We start from the raw sequence: 20376 nt of genomic DNA, 5'->3' as shown, positions 1-20376 counted from the left end.
CTTGACAATGATTTCTTGGATAAGACGCCAAAACCACATCAACAAAAGCTAAAATAAACAAGTGGGAGTACATCAAACTAAAAAACTTTTGCACAGAAAAGGAAACAATCTATAAACTGAAAAGACAACCTATCAAATGGAAGAAAATATTTGCAAACCATATATCTGATAAAAGGCTAATACCCAAAATACATAAAGAAATCACACAACTCAATAGCAAAATAGCAAATAATCCAATTTTTAAATGGGCGAAGGACCCAAATAGATATTTTTTTCAAAGAAGACATACAAATGGCTAAAAGGTACATGAAAATGTGCTCACATCACTAATCATCTGGGAAATGCAGATCAAAACCACAATGAAATACTATCTCACACCTGTTAGAATTGTTATTACCAAAAAGATAAGAAATAACCAATGTTGGCAAAAATGTGGAGAAAGGAGAACCATTATACCCTGCTGTGGGAATGTAAATAGGCACAGTGATTATGGTAAACAGTACAGAGGGTCTTCAAAAAATTAAAACTAGAACTGCTATATGACTTAGCAATCTCACTCCCAAGTATATATACAAAGGAAATGAAATCAGTACCTCAAAGAGGTATCTGCACTCCCATGTTCACTATAGCATTATTCACAAGAGCCAAGATACAGAAATAACCTAAAATGTCCTTCAATAGATGAAGGGATAAAAAAAATGTGGTACATAATGATACAATGGAATATTATTCAGCCATACAAAAGAAGAAAATTCTGCCATTTGTCACAACATGGATGCACCTGGCGGACATCAGGCTGAGTGAAATAGGCCAGGCAGAGAAAGGCAAATACTGTTTGGTATCACTTATATGTAGAATCAGTTTTTACAGTAAATTTCATATGTTGTGGCCAAGAGGGCAGAGTAGGAAAACCCTGAGCTCACCTCCTCCCACAGGCACACCAAAATTAAACTATTCACAGAGCAACTATTGACGAGAAAGACCTGAAGTCTAGCAGCAAAAGTCTTCTACCACTAAAGATATAAAGAAGGAACCACAATGAAATGGGTAGGAGAAGCAGAGATGGGGTGTGGTCAAGACCCATAACCCCAGGTGGGCAACCCACAAATGGGAGGATAATTACAATTGCAGAGGTTCTCCTTAAGGAGTGAGTGGTCCAAGCCCAACATCAGGTTTCCCAGCCCAGGGGACCTGCGCTGGGAAGACGTGCCCCCAGAACATTTGGCTTTGAAGGCCACAGGGGCTTATTTTTGGGAGAGCCAGTGGGTTGTGGGAAATAGAGACTTCACTCTTAAAGGGCACACACAAAATCTTGCATGCTCCAAGACCCAGGGCAGAAGCAATAATTTGAAAGGACCCTGGATCAGACCTACCTACTGATCTTGGAGAGGCAGGAGGCAACTGGAGCCCACCTTGGGGACACAGATGCTGGCAGCAGCCATTTTGGGGAGGACAATGCTGCTGGAATCCATTTTGGAATCCTCCCTCTAATTTATTACCACCAGACCCAGCCACATCCACCAGCCTGTTGGCACCAATATCAGGATGCCTCATGCCAAGCAGTTAGCCAGGCAGAGACAATGCCCCACCCACCAGAAGACCAGCTGCCTTAGGACTCCCTGAGCCCCCAGCTGCCCCCTGCAGGACCTGGCCTCACTGAAAAGCAGACCAACACGAATGCCAGAATGCACAGGGCCCTATAACCAGAGACCCCAAGACCTGGTTCCACCCACCAGAGCCTGGCACTAGACCCAGGAACCCCTAGGCCCAGGCTGTGACCACCATTGGGCTGATACTAGCTCCAAGATACCCAGGCCCTGCAGCCAGAGATCTCAGGACCTGGCTCCGCCTACCAGTGGGCCAACACTTAGCCCCAGGACCCGGCCTCACCCACCAGTCGGTGGACACCAGCTCCAAGACCACTGCAGCCCACAGCTTGCCATGTCAGTACCCAACCCACTGAACAGCAGCCCAACACCAGCCCTGGAACCCCCAGGGACCTGGCCCCACCCACCAGTGTACCTACACCAGCTCTGGGACACCTTGGGACCCTCAACCAACCACACTGGGTTGCAGCCCCACCCACCAGTGGACCAAAACCAGCTGTGGGATATCACAGACTCCACAATGAGCAGTATTAGAAACAAGCCTTACCCACCAGCCAGCCAACACAAGCTCTGGGACACCCAGGCCCTGCAGACAGAGGCCCCAGGACAAGGCTCCACCTACCAGTGGGTGGGCACCAGCCCCAGGATCCACTGGGCTCCAGCCACACCTGCCAGCAGGCCAACACCACCTCCAGGACACCCTGTGAACCTCAGCCACCCAACCCCAGGATCAGGTCCAACACACCAGCAGGCTGGCTCCAGCTTTGGGCTACCACAGACCCTGCAGCCAGCCATGTCAGGAACTGGCCCCACCCACCAGCAGGCCAACACTAGATGAGGAACCAATGGCCATGAAACCACACATTCCAAAACCCAGCTCTACCCACCAGTGAGCCAGCACTAGCCCCAGGACCCATGCTGGGGTCCAGCTGCCTTATGACCCAGCCCCTAGCATTAGCGAATGGCAACCTCCACACAAGGCAAAGCCTAGCAACCAACTGGACTAGGGGCCAGCCATGGCTTCCAGAAAACCCACAGAAGTCAGGCCAGTATACCAGAAGAGTACATGCAACCCACATAGGGGGCACTCCTAGAGCATATAGGTCTGGTGACCAAAGGGGAGTGAGCTGCTGGGAGACATAGGACATCACCTAAAAAAGTCTACTTCTACAAGATCAGGAAACATAATTGACCAAATACACAGAAAGAAAAACAGCAAATTACGGAAAATGAAATGATAGAGAAATATGTTCCAAATAAAGAAACAAGATAAGACTCAAGAAAACAAACAAAGTGAAGTGGAGATTTAAAAATCTACCTGATAAAGAGTTCAAGGTAATGATCTTAAAGATGCTCAAAGAACTTGGAAAAAGAATGAATGAACAGAGTGAAAAGTTTTGAACAAAGAGACAGAAAATATATTTTTTAAAACAGTTGAAGAATACAATAACTAAAACAAAAATACACTAGAAGGAATCAATAGTAGATTAGATGATACAGAGGAACAGATCAGCAAACTGGAAGAGAGAGTGAAAATCACTTAAGCCAAACAGAAAAAAGAAAATATTTTTTTAAATGAGGATAGTTTAAGAGAACTCAAGGATAACATGAAGTATACTAACATTTGAATTATAAAGGTCTCAGAAGGAAAAGAGAGAAAGGGGCAGAGAACATTATTTGAAGTCATAATAACTGAAAACTTCCTTAACCTGGGAAAGGAAACAGATATCCAGGTCCAGGAAGCACAGAGAGTCCCAAACAGGATCAACCCCAAAAGAACCACATCAAGACACACAGTAAGGCACTTCCCTGGTGGTGCGGTGGTTAAGAATCCACCTGCCAATGCAGGGGACACAGGTTTGAACCCTGGCCCAGGAAGATCCCACGTGCCACGGAGCAACTAAGCCTGTGCACCACAACTACTGAGCCTGCACTCTAGAGCCCATGAGCCACAACTACTGAGCCCACGTGCCACAACTACTGAAGCCCGTGTGTCTAGAGCCCATGCTCCGCAACAAGAGAAGCCACCGCAATGAGAAGCCCACACGCTGCAACGAAGAGTAGCCCCCGCTCGCCGCAACTACAGAAAGCCCCCGTGCGGCAACGAAGACCCAACGCAGCCATAAATAAATAAATAAATAAATGTTTTTAAAAAGACACACAGTAATTAAAATGGCAAAAATCAGAGACAAAGAGAGAATATTAAAAGCAGCAAGGGAAAAGCAACAAGTTACATACAAGAGAACTCCCATCAGTTGAGTTTTCAGCAGAAACTCTGCAGGCCAGAAAGGAGTGGAATGATATATTTAAAGTGATGAAAGGGTAAAATCTACAACCAAGAATACTCTACACAAAAAGGCTTTCATTCAAATTTGAAGGAGAGATCAAAAGTTTTACAGACAAGCAAAAACTAAAGGGGTTCAGCACCACCAAACCAGCTTTACAAGAAATGTTAAAGGGACTTTTCTAAGTGAAAAAGAAAAGGCCACAAGAAATATGAAAAGTACGAAAGGAAAAATCCCACTGGTAAAGGCAAATATAGAGTAAAGCTAGTAAATCAACATGTATAAAGGTAATAGAAAGGTTAAAAGACAAAAGTAGCAAAGTCATGTATATCCACAATAATAGTTAAGGGATACACAAAACAAAAAGATGTAAAATATGATGTCAAGAGCAGTAAATGGGGGACAAGGGGAGTAAAAATTCAGAGTTGTTAAAATGCATTCCAACTTAAGAGATCAGCAACTTAAAATAATCATGTATATGCACAGATACCCATATATAAACCTCAGGGTAACCAAAACCCCAAAATCTATAATAGATATAGACAAAAAAAGAGAAAGGAGTCCAAACATAACAACAAAGACAGTCATCAAATCACAAGGGAAGAGAGCAAAAGAAGAACAAAGAACTACAAAAACAACCCCAAACATTTAACTAAATGGCAATAAAGTACATACCTAACAATAATTACTTTAAATGTCAATGGACTAAATGCTCCAACTAAAAGACACAGAGTGACTGAATGGATGCAAAAACAAGAGTCATATATACACTGCCTAAAGGAGACTCACTTCAGATCCAAAGACACACACAGATTGAAAGTGAGGGGATGGAAAAAGGTATTTCATGAAAATGGAAATGAAAAAGAAAGCCAGAATATCAAAACTGGTATCAAACAAAATGGACATTAAAACAAAGACTGTAACAAAAGACAAAGAAGGACATTATATAATGATTAAGGGATCAATCCAAGAAGAAGATATAACAACTGTAAATATATATGCACCCAACATAGAAGTGCCTAAATACATAAAGCAAATATTAACAGGCAAAAAGGGAGAAACTGACAGTAGCACGATAATAGCAGGGGACTTTAACACCCCACTTACATAAATAGACAGAACACCCAGACAAAAAATCAATAAGGAAACACTGGCTTTAATAACATATTAGATCAGATGGACTTAAGAGATATATATAGAACATTCCATCCAAAAGCAGGAGAATACACATTCTTTTCAAGTGCACATGGAACACTCTCCAGGATAAATCACATGCTAGGCCACAAACCAAGTCTCAGTCAATTTAAGAAGACTGAGATCATATCAGGCATCTTTTCTGAACACAACACTATGAGACTAGAAATCAATGACGTGAAAAAATGCAAAAAACACAAACCATGGAGGCTAAACAATATGTTACTAACCAACGAGTGTGAAGAAATCAAAGAAGAAATAAAAAGTACCTGGAGACCAGTAAAAATGAAAACACAATGATCCAAAATCTATGTGACACGGCAAAAACTCTTCTAAGAGGGATGTTTATAGTGATACAAGTCTACCTCAGGAAACAAGAAAAATCTCAAATAAATAACCTAATCTTACACCTAAGGGAACTAAAAGAAGAACAAACGAAACCCAAAGTTAGTGAAAGTAATCATAAATATCAGAGGAGAAATAAAGGAAATAGAGTCTAAAAAGCAATAGAAAACATCAATGAAACTAAGAGCTGGTTCTTTGAAAAGATAAACAAAATTGATAAACCTTTAGTAGGACTCATCAAGAAAAAAAAAGAGAGAGCCCAAATCAATAAAATCAGAAATGAAAATGCAGAAGTTAGAACTGACAACATAACAATAAAAAAACCCAGAGAGATTATACACCAATAAATGATCAATTATACACCAATAAACTGGACAGCCTAAAAGAAATGGACAAATCCCTAGAAATGTACAATCTCCCAAGACTGAACCAGGAAGAAATGGAAAATATGACCAGACAAATTACCAGTAATAAAATTGAATCAGTAATTTAAAAAAAAACCCCAAAAATCAGAAGTCCAGGATCAGATGGCTTCACAGGTGAATTGTACCAAACATTTACAGAAGAGTTAATACCTATCCTTCTCAACCTATTCCAAAAAAATTGCAGAGAAAGGAATGCTTCTGAAACTCATTCTACAAGGCCGGGATCAACCTGATCCCAAAACCTGACCAGGACACCACAAAAAAAGAAAATTACAGGCCAATGTCACTGATGAACATAGATACAAAAATCCTCAACAAAATATTAGCAAACTGAATTTAATATATTAAAAAAGATCATACACCATGATCAAGTGTGATTTATCCCAGGGATGCAAGTATGGTTCAATATCTGCAAGTAAATAAATGTGATACACCACACTAAAAAAGTGAAGAAAAAAATCATATAATCATCTCAATGGATGCAGAAAAAGCTTCAGACAAAATTCAACATCCATTTATGTTAAAAACTCTCCATAAAGGGGATATAAAGGGAACATACCTCAACATAATAAAGGCCAGATAGATACTTGCAATGATTTAGATTCATCTGATAAAGGGTTAATATCCAAAATATACAAAGAACTTATACAACTCTCTATAAAAGAAAACCAACCCAATTAAATACAATACTGTAAATCAACTATACTTACTTTAAAAAATAAGCAGAGGATCTGAATAGACATTTTTCCAAAGAAGACATACAGATGGCAAGCAGGCACATGAAAAGATGATGAACATCACTTATAATCAGAAAAATGCAAATCAAAACCACAATGAGATAACACCATGCACTTGTCAGAATGGCTATTACCAAAAAGACAACAAATAACAAATGTTGGCAAGGATGTGGAGAAAAGGGGATCTTTGTGCACTATTGGTAGGAATGTAAATTAGTATACCCACTATAGAAAACATTTTGGAGATTCCTCAAAAGATTAAAAACAGAACTACCATACAAACCATCAATTCCATCCCTGGGTATTTATCCAAAGAAAACAAAAACACTAATTAGGAAAGATATATGCACTCCTATGTTCATTGCAGCATTATTTACAATAGCCAAGAAAAGATAAGCAACTTAAGTGTCCATTGATAGATGAATGGATAAAGATGTGGTACATGTATACAATGGAATATTACTCAGACATAAAAATGAATGAAATCTTTCCATTCGCAACAACATGGATGATCTAGAGTGTATTATGCTAAGTGAAATAAGTCAGATAGAGAAAGACAAATACTATATGATTTCACTTATATGTGGATTCTAAAAACAAAACAAAGGAACAAAGAAAACAAAACAGAAAGAGAGTTATAGATACAGAGAACAAAACGGTGTTTGCCAGAGGGGAGGGGCAAAGGGAGAGAAATAGGTAAGGGAGATTAAGAGGCACAAACTTCCAACTGCAAAATAAACGAGTCATGTAGACTTACTGCAGTGATCATTTTGAAATGTGTAGAAATACTGAATCACTATATTGAGTAACAAGAACTAACATAGTGTTTGTAGGTCAACTATACATCAAAACCAAACAAAGTCATGGGAAAAGAGATCAGATTTGTGGTTATCAGAAGTGGGGAGGTAAGGGAAGGGGGAAATTGGATGAAGGCAGTCAAAAGGTACAAACTTCCAGTAATAAATAATTATTAGGCATATAATGTACAACATGACAAATATAATTAACACTGCTGTATGTTATATAGGAAAGTTGTTAACAGAGTAAATCCCAAGAGTTCTCATCACAAGGAGAAAATATTTTTTCTATTTCGTTAATTTTGTATATATGTGAAATGATGAATGTTCACTAAACTTATTGTAGTAATCATTTCATGATGTATGTAAGTCAAATCATTATGCTGTACACCTTAAACTTATACAGTGCTATATGGCAATTAAATCTCAATAAAACCGGTGGGGGGAGATTTCTAAAAAGTCAATATTATAGAAACAGAGAATAGAACAGTGGTTTCCAGGGGCTGAGCAGAGGAAGAAACGGGGAGATGTAAGTCAAAGGGTACAAACTTTCAGTTATAAGAATAAGTTCTGAGAATCTAAAGTACACCATGGTGACTTAATAAATAATACGGTACTGTATACTCAAAAGTTGCTCAGAATAGATCTTAAGTGTTCTCACCACAAAAAAGAAAAAAAAAAAAGGAGTAACTATGTGAGGTGATGGATGTGTTAATTATCTTGATCTTGGTAATCATTCCACAATGTATATCAAATGATCACATTGTACACTTTAAATAAATACAAAATATGTTTGTCAATTTTCCTTCAATAAGTTGGAAAAAATTATGGTAGCAATATGTAGTTATTTTTATATAAATAAGTAAAAAAATATGAACCATAAATAGCATAGCTGGGATAATCCCATTAAAAATTTATATGCATAGATAAGTAGATAGGTAGAAAGATAAAGCATACACAAATGAGAAAAAAGAGAGAAAGGGTAAGAGGGCTTTCTCTTGCTAGTGCATAGTATACCTCCACCAACTCTTTCTACAAGCTCTTTTCACACACATAAGCAACACTCAAGTTCTCTCTTCTTTAAAAAAATAAAATCCTCATTCAAATCCATGATCATCCCCAAACAAGTGATTATTTTGTCTCTCTCCTTTTCCTCAAAAACCATAACATTCTGAAGAGAGTAATATACAATCCCTTTCAGCACCTCATCACCTCTCATTCACTTTTTGGTGATATAGTTTCCACACCTACACCCCAGAGAAACAGCTCTTGTTTCAGTCAACCCTTCTGAGCCTCTGACACTGGTGGTTCTGCTTATCTGACTATGGTCTTCGCTGGTTTTCCTTCCTTCCTCTTTAGCAGCACCATTTTACTTGCCTTTCAAAGTATGCTCTTTACATGCCTCTATCCTGAATATTTGTTTTTTCCCAGGGCATTAACCTTGACCACTGAGGGGACAGTTGTCATTCTTTATGGCTGATCTTTCTCCCCGATCATCTGAATATAGCCTGACTCCCAGTATGCATTCTGAAAATGTCAGTGGCTTACTTCCCCAAGTTCCCCAGAAACCAAGCCATGATTAAATAATCCAGGCTCTGCCAATCACAATTTGAACTGGAAGCTATGCTGGATATTCCCATTTACCCCTCTGGATCCACTTTCCACACTGCTCTGTGCTCAAGAAGTGGACCTCTAGACACCACATCCCCTTGGCTCCCCTTGCCAGCATCCTTCCCACTATGCTTGGCCAATGAAACACACTAGCAAGAGATAAGAGGGCCAAAGAACCTGCTGTGTAAAAAAATAAATAAAATAAAATTCAAAAAACAAGAGGTAAGAGGGCCAGAGGAGAGTGAGGCTGAGGTATCTATTCCCTCTGCTTCTTCCTCACTGAGATGCAACTTGGCAATGGCTGTATTCCTCTGGGTAAGGCCACAGCCTCACTCCTATGCTACTAGATCTTGCTGGGTTCTTGTAACTGCTCCCTTCTACCCCGCTTCAGTCCTAAGGGTGGTAGAGTCTTCTTTGTGTTGCTAGCTCAAGTGCTTCACCATCCCTTCTCGTTCCTTTGAAAATATGTAGTCCCTTCTTCAAATTCTCTTTTGTGACCCTTTTGAGCATGCCATCTATTTCCTGTCAGAACCCTGACTGATATAAAAACTAAAAACAGAATAAAGCAGGAACTTTGTTAAATCCATCCTGGTAAGAAGTGGCTCAGAGTTGGTGAAATCTATGATACTAGCAGCAGTGGGACCTGCAGCATAACAGTCATCTGGCATGATTTGGAGCACTTATCCTGGTTATAAAACCTCCATGCTTGGTCCTCCTGCCTTCCTGGCAATTCTAGTTAAATCAACTAGGGCTCAATCTCAATTCCTATTACTTGGAACCTAAAACTCTGACTGATACAGGACTCTTGTTTTCTCTTCTCAGATCATAGATTTATTTCTCTCTCCCTTCCTCCCTTCTTTACTCCCTCTCAATCTTTCTCTCATTTTCTCTCCCTCTCTCCATTGAATTTAATTGAAATCTATGCACTGGTAGTTGTCAACTCCCTTTTACTGAACTCTAAACCTATTAACTCAGTTACCTACTAGACATCAACATATCACCATTTAAGTGTCATAAAAGCTCCTTAAATCCACTATTTTATTTAAAACCTGTTATTTCACCTCTCACCCTAATCTCTCTTATCCTTCAGCCCCTTAACTTGGTACTCAGCTTCATCTGGGTAGAAGATACTACTACCTATTTACCCAAATGAGAAACCTGTTAGCTTTCCTAGACTCTTCTATTTCCCTCCTTCCCTTCGGCCCCACCACCACATGCAAGCAGTCAGATTCTACTATTTCTACTTCCTCCTATCACAATGACTTCTAACTGCCAATTGCTAAGGTTATAGTTCATATCATTTCTCACCACCAGAAATGCCCTCTCTCCACTTATCTCATTGCTTTAGTCTTCCACCTGAAATTAACATGCTAAAACTCAAATCTAAAGACCCAGTGCCTCCATGAATGTCTTAAACAAGACTCTCCATGACCTGGCATCATTTTCTAGAATTGCCATCCTAGGCTCCAGCCAGCTCACAAAACGTTCAAATGATCTTCCTCACCCCCATGCTATATATTATATGGATATACCTGGTATTTCCTCAGTCTCAAACATCTACTGCTGAGTTACACAACGCCCATTCATCCTTCAAGATTCATGTCATCTCCTGACCACCTCCACCTTATAGATGGCCCATGTCTGTGCACTCCAGGAATGCCTCTATCATAGCGTTTATCACACCACACTTTAATTCTTGGTTTAATTGTCTATCATCCCCTCTAGACTGTGAACTTATTAAGAGAAGGCACAGTGCCTAACACCCAGTATACAAGGCACAGAGTTTTGTCGCATAAATTACATTTCTCAACCCAAATTAAATTATAAAAATGTAAGGTGCCTGTGTTATGGGTGGGAAAAAAGAGCCAAGCTATAACTGCTGCCTCTACGGTGGGGGGTGGGGGGGCGGCGTTGTGTAGGACGCAAAGAAAGGAGCAGAAGCAAGGTGAAATGACGGAACAGTGAACTGAGCGTGGTAATAGTTCTTATGGGGAAATCTGGGGCCCTGAAACACTATAGGAATGATCATTTGGAAGCAGAAAGAGTTTCTTGGAGTCACTTGAAGCAACATCATTTACACAGCAACTTGTGAGAGGCTAGCCCTGTCCTATGGACAAATTTGATTCAGTATTCGAAGGCTCATTTGTATAAGACTGCTCCTTATCCAAACAGGAGAAGGGGAGATCATCAACTGTGTCATCTCAGAACAGAAAGGACAATGATGTATTCTTACTGCTGCGTGTTTCACTAACTTAGAGCCTTTGTGAGAAATGTGGCATGCCTGTGGGACTTCCCTGGCGGTCCACTGGTTAAGACTTTGCCTTCCAATGCAGGGGTTGCAGGTTCGATCCCTGGTCCCCTGGTCGGGGAGCTAGGATCCCACATGCCTCGGAGCCAAAAAAGCAAAACATAAAACAGAAGCAATATTGTAACAAACTCAATTAAGACAAAAAAAAGTGTCATGCCTGTATTTTTGCTGGTGTCAAATGGATGATTTCCAGTGACTAATGATGATGCCAACTGGCTCCCAAAGATTTCATATTTTGTGAAAATAATTCAGAGGCAGAAGGTCCAAAAGACACCATAAGGATATTTCACCAAAAATATATTTTCCCAAGACACTGAGCAATTTTAAATAGAGTTGGTTTTTTTTCAAATGTCCCAACAGGATTCAAGCCAAAAATTATTTATTCATTTATGTATCCAGCTAGTCAACAAACAATTAAGCAGTTCTTATGTGCCTTGATGGTACAGTGTAAACTATAGAAATAAACAAATAAATAAAATGCATTCCCTGCTGTTAATGAATTCACAGGTCAGAGGAACAAGATAAATAAACGATAACACTATACAACAAATACAACTGTGACATAGTCAAAGTGTTATGGGGAATTGTTGAGTTGATTATATTAATATTCAAAATACCACCTGCTCATTTCAGGTCCAAGATGGCAGCATAGGAAGATCTTGAACTTACCTCCTCCCATGAACATACTGAATCTACAGCTACATATGGAACAATTCACCCAGAAAAAGACCTGAAAGCTAAATGAACAGCTCCTTCACAATGAATGATAAAGGGTCCACATCAAGATGGGTAGGTGAGGCAGAGGCGCAGTCTCGCCAAGAGCCCCATCCCCAGCATGGTGACCCACAACAGGGAGGGATCTCACAAGTCTGAAGCATCTCTTTGAGGAGTGAGGGGTTTGTGCCCCTCATCAGGTACCCCAACCCTTGGGACCTGCACTGGAGAGACAAGCCCCCGAAGTGTGTGGCTTTGACAACCAATGGGGCTTACATCTAGGAAATCCAAAGGGCTATAAGGAGCTGGGATACTACTCTTAAAAGGTCCACATGCAGACTCACTTGCTTCAAGGCCCAGTGCAGAACCAGCAGTTTGAAGGGTGCCTAGACTATTTGTGAAGATTTGTTTGCTAATCTTGGAGCATCTGCCAGAGGGGTAGGGGCCCTTTGGGAATCTCTCTGAGGATGGAGGCACTGGCAGGTGCCATTTTTGCACTCTCCCTCTACCTTGCTAGTGCCAGCAGGTGTGCACAGTCCTTGAACATTCCCACTGCCCCAATAAAGCCAGCAGGTGCAGCCTGCTCCAACCCTGCGCTCTCCCACTGCCTCACTAAAAACAACGGGTGTGCCACAGCCCTGCACTCTCCCACTGCCTCACTAAAACCAGCAGGTGGGCACCAAGCCTATGCTCCCCCTCTGCCACGCTAGAGCTAGCAGGCACATGCAGTGCACACAGGAGACACTCCTTGATTGCCTGGCTCTGGTGGCCAGGGGGCCTTCCATTCCTGGGTCCCACAGGACTATGGCAATCAGAGACAGTTCTAGGAAGGCTACCATCCTCAGGGCACTGCACAGACAGCCAACTGAAACACACCGCCAGTCTCTGTGAAAAAGGTCTATTTACTTGTCCTGGAGCTTCAGCCTGAGGGACATGCTTCAAGTTTGTCACAAATCTAAAAGGTACGGTGGTGCTATCAGGGAATGTAGGCCAAGGGATGCCACTTCCACACTCTCCCTCAGCTTTGCTACGGCTCACCAGGACCTCACAGAAAGGAGCTTATATCCTCATCAGGAGCCCCAATTTTTCCAGTTGTCACCCAAGAGACACCTCCAGATCTCCTGGTCTGGAGGCCAACAGGGTTTACAACTGTGGTCCCACAGGACTGTATATATTTGCATACTTTGAAAGCTGTTGCATGAGGATCTGGCTTCCAATCGGCCTGAAACTAGGTGCTGAATGAGATCCCTTCCTTTGGAACACTGACAGATATATACAGAACAATGCATCAAAAAGCAACAGAATACATATTCTTACAAGTGCATTCTACAGGATAGGTCATACATTAGGCCACAAAACAAGTCTCAATAAATTTAAGAAGACTGAAATCACATAAAGCATCTTTTCTGACCACAATGGTATGAAACTAGAAATCAATTATGGTAAGATGGGAAAAATCATGATTAATGTGGAAATTAAACAACATTCTACTGAACAATCAATGGATCAATGAAGACATCAAAGAAGAAACTTTAAAATACCATAAGACAATTGAAAATGGAAATACAACATACCAAAATCTATGGGAAGCAGCAAAAGCAGTTCTAAAAGGGAAGTTCATAGCAATACAGGCCTACCTCAAGAAACAAGAAAAATTTCAAATAAATAATATAACTTTACACCTAAAGGAATTAGAAAAAGAAAAATGAATGAAGCCCAAAGTTAGTAGAAGGAAGGAAATAACAAAGATCAGAGTGGAATAAGTGAAATAAAGACTAAAAAGACAATAGAAAAGATCAGTTAAATTAAGAGTTAGTTCTTTGAAAAGACAAACAAAATTGATAAAACTTTGGCTATAGACTCACCAAGAAGAAAAGAGAGAGGGTTCAAATAAATAAAGTCAGAAATGGAAGAGAACTTACAACTGATACAAAAGAAATACAAAGGATCATTAGAGACTATTATGAAAAATTATATGCCAACAAATTGGACAACCAAGAAGAAATGGATAAATTTTTAGAAATATACAATATTTCAAGAATAAATCATAAAGAAACAGAAAATCTGAATACACTGATTACTAGTAAGATTAAATCAATAACCAAAAACCTCCCAACAAATAAAAGTTCAGGACCAGATGGCTTCACTGGTGAATTCCACCAAACATTCAAAGAAGATTTAATACCTATCCTTCTCACACTCTTCCAAAATATTGAGAAAGAGGAAATACTCCCATACTCATTTTATGAGGCCAGCGCTACCCTGATACCAAAATCAGACAAGAACACAACAAAAAAAGAAAATTACAGGTCAATATCCCTAATGAACACAGAGGCAAAAATCCTCAACAAAATATTAGTAAACCAAATTCAACAATATGGTAAAAGGATCATATACCATGATCTAGTGGGATTTATTCCAGGGATGCTAGGATGATTCAATATCTGTAAATCAATGAACACGATATACCACATTAACAAAATGCAAAATAAAAATCATAATCATCTCAATACAGGCAGAAAAATCATTTGACAAAATTCAACACCAATTTATGATAAAAACACTCAACAAAGTGGGTAGAGAGGGAACATACCTCAAGATAATACAAGTTATATATGACAAGCCCACTGCTAACATCATACTCAATGGTGAAAAGCTGAAAGCTTTTCCTCCAACATCAGGAACAAGACAAGGAGGCCCACTCTAACCACTTGCATTCAACATAGTACTGGAAGTCCTAGCCACATCAATTAGGCAAGTAAAACAAATAAAAGGTATTCAAATTGGAAAAGAAGAAGCAAAACTATCACCACTTGCAGAAGACATGATTTTATATATAGAAAACCTGAAAGACTCTGCCAAAAAACCGTTAGAGCTAATAAACAAATTCAGTAAAGTTGCAGGGTACAAAATCAATATACAAAAGTCTGTTGTATCTCTATATACTAACAATGAACTATTAGAAAGAGAAATTAAGAAACCAATCCCATTTATAATTGCATCAAAAAGAATAAAATACCTAGGAATAAATTTAATCAAGGATATTAAAAACCCATACACTGAAAATTATAAGACATTGATGAAAGAAACTGAAGAAGACACAAATAAATGGAAAGATATCTTGTGCTCATGGACTGGAAGAACAATTATTGTTAAAATGTCCATATTATCCAAAGCAATCTATAGATTCAATGCAATTCCTATCTAAATTCCAATGCATTTTTCACAGAAATAGAATGATCCTAAAATTTGTATCGAGCCACAAAAGATCCTGAATAGCCAAAGTAACTTTGAGAAAGAAAAATAAAGTTGGAGGCATCATGCTCCTGATTTCAAACTATATTACAAAGCTATAGTAATCAAAGCAATATGGTATTGGCATAAAAACAGACACATAGATCAAGGGAACAGAATAGAGAGTCCAGGAATAAACCCATGCATATATGGGCATATCTCAGAGATACTATGGATTAGGTTCCCAGACTACCACAAGAAAGCGAATATCGCAATAGAGTCACACAAATTTTGTGGTTTCTCAGTGCATATAAAAGTTATATATATATTATACCATAGTCTATTAACTGTGCAATACCACTATGTCTAAAAACACAATGTACATATCTTAATTAAAAAATACTTTATTGCTAAAAATTGCTAACCATCATCTAAGCCTTCAGCAAATCACAGTACTAACATCAAAGATCACTAATCACATATCACCATAGCAAATATAATAATAATAATAAAGCTTGAAATACTGCAAGAATTAACAAAATATGACAGAAACACAGTGAGCAAATACTGTTGGAAAAATGGTGCCGACAGACTTGATTGACGCAGGGTTGCCACAAACTTTCAATTTGTAAAAAAAATCAATGTCTAAAAAAACTTTTTAAATCAATCACAATAAAAAGAGGTATACCTGTATGATCAATTAATTTATGACAAAGGAGGCAAGACTATGCAATGGGGAAGGACAGTGTCTTCAATAAATGGTGCTGGGAAAACTGGACGGCCACATGCAAAAGAATGAAACTAGACCACTATCACACACCATACACAAAAATTAACTCAAAATGGATTAAAGACTTGAATGTAAGACCTGAAACTGTAGAACTCCTAGAAAAAAACATAGGTGTTTTCATCAGTCTTGGTGATGATTTTTTGGCTCTGACTCCCAAAGCAAAGGCAATGAAAGCAAAACTAAACAGGTGGGAGTACATAAAACTAAAAAGCTTCTGTACAGCAAAGGAAACCATCAACAAAATGAAAAGACAACCTATGGAACGGGAGAAAATATTTGCAAATCATGTATCCAATAAGGGGTTAATATCCAAATACGTAAAGAACTCATACAACTCAATAACAAAAAATGCGTAAAAGGGGTCATGAGGTACAACCTTCCAGTTACAAAATAAGTAATGTATAGCGTGGTGACGATTGCCAATAATATTGCTGTGCATATTTGAAAGTTGCCAAGAAAGTAAATCTTAAAAGTACTCGCCACAAGAAAAAAAGTTTGTAACTTTATATGGTGATAGATGGTAACTAGACACTGTGGTGATCATTTCACAGTGCGTACAAATATTGAATCATTACGTTGTGCACCTGAAACTAGTATAATGTTATACGTCAATTATTCCCCAATTTAAAAATATATCATCTGCTCCCTTCTGGATGTATATTATACTTCCTCATTACAACGACTAATGACATAGGATTTCTCGTGGCCAATGAAATATGAACTGAATTAACACTCTCCACTTCTGAGCTAAGAGCCGCTGCTTTTCCCTATGCCAACCGACAACAATATCACAGATAAAGGCTGCTGTGCCAGCCTGGGCCCCAGAGTGAACATGATTCAGAGGAGAGACACAGCTGATTTGAGATGGACATGTAACAAAAAGGAGAACTAAACTTAAATCACTGAGATTTGGAAGCCATGTGTTACTACAGTAAAAACCTGGCCTATCTTCACTGAAACCACCATTAAGAAAAAATTAATTTGGGAGTGGGGTATAACTCAAATGTACAGAGGAAGTGACATATTTAGTTGGACCTTGAAGGCTGTAGAAGTAGGTTAGGGAAAGGGTCTTCAGGGCAGAGTTTCTGGGGTGAGCAAAGACCTGGTGGTGTGGAAGTGTATATCCTGTGTAGGCAAGTTACCCACCACACTGGATTGTAGAAAGTGCGCTAGAGTCACGTATTAAAGATCCATTGGGCATGCCAAGGGGTACAGATTTTACCCTGTTGCCGTTTAGAAGCCATATAAAGCTTTTAAAGATTCTAAGCATAAAGCCTCGGTTATCTTTTGATGCTTTTATCTGTAATGCTCCAGGCAAGGACTAGCATGCATGAGATAACTGTGGGGTCCCAGGACTAAAGGTGGGACAAGAGGGAAAGCAAAAGAGTAGGCCAACACTGATGATGCTTGAATGATTTAGTTTGTGGCCAAAATCAAGCTGAAATCAATTGAAAGTTTACAAAGAAAACATCTGAAGGGGTTTTTTTTGTTCCCTCAAGGTTAGAACCCCTTAGTTAGAACTGAAAAAGAGGCTAAATGATATACCTATAGAGTAATAGAGGTGGAAATGGAGCCCAAACAAACTTGTAGGACACTTGGCTCAGCTCAAAAGAGAACAATAGTGGAGGGAAACAGTATTAAGTGGCCAATTCTATACCATTTCCAGAGAAAAGAGCTTCAGGGCACATAGTGAGCTTTCAAAACACTCCAGACTTGGTTCTGAATGCAGAGCAGGGGAAGAAAATTAAATCAGGGCAAGGCGGGTAGAGAGCAAAGTGGCTGACAGGCACAATTAAAAGGAGCTTGTGCTGCATTCCAGGCCTTAGCCTTGGTGACAGTTCTTTCTTCCCTTGTCTTAGTTTATTTCTTAATAGAAACTCAATATAAGAGTCCTTAAAATTGTCTGCTGCTCACCAAGTTTTGCCCACTGAACTGAGACAGCTTGTTGGCTTTTCTTGGCATATTAGACAGTGATTATATATGAAAAGCTGAGATTTTTTTTTAATGTCTATCCATTCTATTTCGGACCCAACATCTCAGGGAGACAAAGATACTACAAGCCATCTTAGAAGGCACATTATTTTGGTTTCCCATGTAATAGCACGACAGGAATTCAACATCAGTGCCCAGAGTCAACCTAGACTATGATGAAGTTCAGCCACAGGCTAGTTACCATTTTGCCTAGAGAAGTGTTTCCTCTTTGCAGCCAGTCTCTTCACATTCTTTTATATATGTCACTGGCTGCATCTTGGCCTACCCAAAACAATTATGTGTCCTCCTGTGAGTTTCCAACACTGCCAACTGACATTGAAGAGAGGGTTTTACAAGGATCTCAATAAAGTTTTGGAGGCTTAACACTGGGATGAGGAGATTGTGTACATAGGGTCTTCAGACTCAGGGCATTCTCTGAAAAATCACAGGAGCCTAAAAGACTAAAAACACTACCCCATCTCCTCTTCCTATCTAATTCCTACTAATTTTTCAAGGCCTAGGACAACTCTAACCCACCTTGAGAAGCCTTTTCTGGCATAAACAACTTACTGTTATCATTTCCTTCCAATAGTAGTTGTTTATGCCTTTTTTCTGGCACTTACATCATCTTCCCTTGATTCAAAGTAGAATCATAACTCTGTAATGGTAGCTAACTTAGATGTGAAAGTCTTGTTTCACAAATGTATTAACAGCAACTATTTTGTGCTCTTTTATAACTCTCAGGGGAGGTGTGATATATATGTGATACAGCTCTCTATCTCTATATATAGAGAAGCACAAGAGACAAACATGAAGGCTACAGAATGTTTAAAGCATTCAAGAAACCTGATTAACTTGATAACTTGATAAACTGACTTGCAAGTTCAACTTGATAACTTTGTTATCTTGCTTAGTGATTTTAAAAGGATCAGTCTTTAGTGTGAAAATGAAGTATTCCTTTGTCTCATTACATTGATTTAGTTTAAATCACATTTTAATTTACTTAGAAATTTGAAATAACATTAATGGAGGGCATGAGATTTTTATGCTTGTTAAAAAAAGAAATGAGTTGGGAAAAAATGACTAAGAAACACTACTCCATGTCATTTACCTAAACTGTATTTCTGATAATAAAACGAGGGAAAATGCCCCTTGTGTCCCTTCAGCTTGATTCAAACGTGGGCCCCTAAGGTGCATGTCGATGGACTCAAAAGGCATTTATCCCAGTGTGAACATACCACCTGCCACTTTTCAATCAGCAGCACTTCCACAAGAATCATTTGAGTACTCAAATCTCCCCAAGGGATTTTCCATTTTTTTGACTCAGCATGTAAGCAGGCAAACTGGTTCTGGTGTCTCACCCATTTTAGAAGCTTCTTATAACAGCAATAGCAGGGGCATTTTTGTAGGCAGTATAATTACTCACCCTCAGTATTACACAGCTGTTCTGAGCACATTTCCCTCTTCTACTCAAAAAACAAACACAGAACAATTGTCTAACTTAGTGCCTACTTTGCCTTCTGTCTCTACTACCCTATTAGAAGGCAGTTGTCTCCTTTCTTATGTGCTTCTCCATGCCAATCCTTTGAGGAAATACAGTTGTAACTCTTCTTGGAGAAGCTTGCCTGAGGTATATCCACCATCTTTTCATACACAGCCTTTCCACTATGGTACTCCATTGCAGGGAAAAAGAGAAATTTACATGGTCCAAAGATAAATTCAAATTTCTACTACACTTTGAATTTGGCCAAGCAAAACACAGAGGGCAACTGCTTATTTTTTAACGATGAATGAATCCAGTCATATCTGGTGTTGTGAACTACTTTTCACATGAGTTGCCTTCATTGGAGACATTTGTTCTGATGTTTTCCTTTTCATTATTTATGTTGGTGGCCTTGTAAGAGAAATATAAGCCATGCTAGGGAGGTGACTCATACACATTTCATAAAAGTCTGAGTAGTTATGGAAGACTTGGAGGACGGTGCCAGGTTCCGACTGAGTTCTACAGGTTGTGAAAAACAGGAAATCATACAAGGAACTTTGACAACTGGAGTTTAAGGATACACAGGCACTGGAAACGGAAAGACATTGGGAGCCAAGGGAAATCTGGCGATTGGCTGTTATCTCTTCTCTTACCAGCCACATGATCTCTTATTTATGGCTTCTCTGTAGCTCTCAATATCTGTTTCCTAAATATCTGCTTCCTCAAAATCTGCCATGAGGCCCCGACTGCTGATTCTAAATCATGAGACCTCCCGACATACATACTTTTAGCCGCAGTTCCTCATACTATTTGCTTCATTTTCTCAGTTCAGATTTCCAAGAAAGGTAATCTGTTTTACTAACAAAATATTTTCA

General features: G+C 39.3%; 1 protein-coding gene across 1 annotated transcript in view; it reads right to left on the bottom strand.

Annotated features, from left to right (window-relative positions):
• LOC308608555 (uncharacterized protein) overlaps nucleotides 1-20376 on the bottom strand; it is a 934308-nt gene that overhangs the window by 769784 nt on the left and 144148 nt on the right. The gene's annotated exons all lie outside the window — the stretch shown is intronic.

The sequence above is a fragment of the Mesoplodon bidens genome, assembly GCF_964165515.1.
Source record: "Mesoplodon bidens genome assembly, chromosome: X".
NCBI classification, from domain to species: Eukaryota; Metazoa; Chordata; class Mammalia; order Artiodactyla; family Ziphiidae; genus Mesoplodon; species Mesoplodon bidens.
This window is presented reverse-complemented; position numbering and strand designations above follow the sequence as displayed.